The sequence below is a fragment of the Nematolebias whitei genome, chromosome 8 (genome assembly GCF_014905685.2).
Source record: "Nematolebias whitei isolate Nwh7 chromosome 8, NemWhi1, whole genome shotgun sequence".
Taxonomy (NCBI): Eukaryota; Metazoa; Chordata; class Actinopteri; order Cyprinodontiformes; family Rivulidae; genus Nematolebias; species Nematolebias whitei.
Genome location: NC_056505.1, coordinates 1,435,706 through 1,436,917, shown reverse-complemented (window position 1 = coordinate 1,436,917; position 1,212 = coordinate 1,435,706). Strand labels below are relative to the sequence as shown.

The window sequence follows — 1,212 nt, the reverse complement described above, 5'->3', positions numbered from 1 at the left end:
TCGAAGGCAGAACTTAGATCCAGTAAAATGAGGATAGACAGAAGAGCAGAGTCAGCAGCAAGAAGAAGGTCATTAGTTATTTTTATTAGAGCTGTTTCAGTGCTATGGTGGGGGGTGAAAACCAGATTGAAACTCTTCATAAATGTTATTGTTGGATAGGTGAGAGTGAAGTTGACTAGCAACGGCTTTTTCAAGAACTTTGGAAATAAAGGGCAGATTAGAGCTTGGAAGAAGATTACTGAGGTTGGTAAAGTCAAGACCTGGTTTCTTGATGGGGGTGATGGCCGCAGATTTGAAAGCTGTGGGAACAATGCCAGAGGTTAGGGAGGAGTGGATGATGTTAGTGATGATGGGGAGACGGGATTTAACAAGAACTGTGGGAAGTGGATCGAGCTGACAGGATGAGGACTTAGACTTGCTGATAATGTCAGCAGTGTCATCAGCAGAGGGGAGGGAGAAGACAGAGAAGGGGAGGGAGGGGGAGTTCAACATAGATGCTGGGGGCGGTATTAGGTTCAAGGTGTTTATTAATTGTAATAATCTTTTCCTTGAAATAAGACATCAGAGAGTTGCAAAATTCTGTGGAAACCATGTGAGAGGGTATTGAGTTAGGAGATGAAACTGAACGGTTAAGGAGAGAGAACAAAGTCTTTGAATTGACAACATTGGAACTGATGATGTCAGAGAAGTAGCTGGATTTGGCTTGAGAAATACTGGTCTTATACTGGATGACGTGGTTCTCATAGAGTTCCTTGTGAATTGAGAGACCGGATTTCTTATAGAGTCGCTCCAACCTCCGACCTTTGGATTTCAGAGAACGGAGTTCTGGAGTGAACCAGGGTGCAGAGTTGGAGAAGGAGACAGACCGGGTTTTCAGAGGAGCGGCAGAGTTAAGGATGTTGGTGAGGCTGTTATTGTAGAATGTGACAAGGTCATCTGGGTTAAAAGAATTGAAGGTGAAGATGGTATTATTAATATGAGACAAAAGAATGTCATGGTTGATGTTCTTAATATTATGGAAGGAAAGAGTGCGTTGACGTTTCTCTGAAGAAAATTTAAGATTGACACTGAATGAAATCATGAGGTGATCAGTAAATGGAAGTTCATCAGAAGAACAGTTAAGAGGAGAGTCCAGAGCAGCATATTAAGTCCAAAGTGTTGGGGGAAGAATCAGTTTTGTGTTGTGTGTTTCCTTGACTGATGAAGCCTTCA

The 1,212-nt window shown here is 42.4% G+C and overlaps 1 protein-coding gene across 1 annotated transcript in view; it reads right to left on the bottom strand.

Annotated features, from left to right (window-relative positions):
• Positions 1–1,212, bottom strand: part of rnf215 (ring finger protein 215) — a 16,694-nt gene that overhangs the window by 10,853 nt on the left and 4,629 nt on the right. The window lies entirely within an intron of this gene.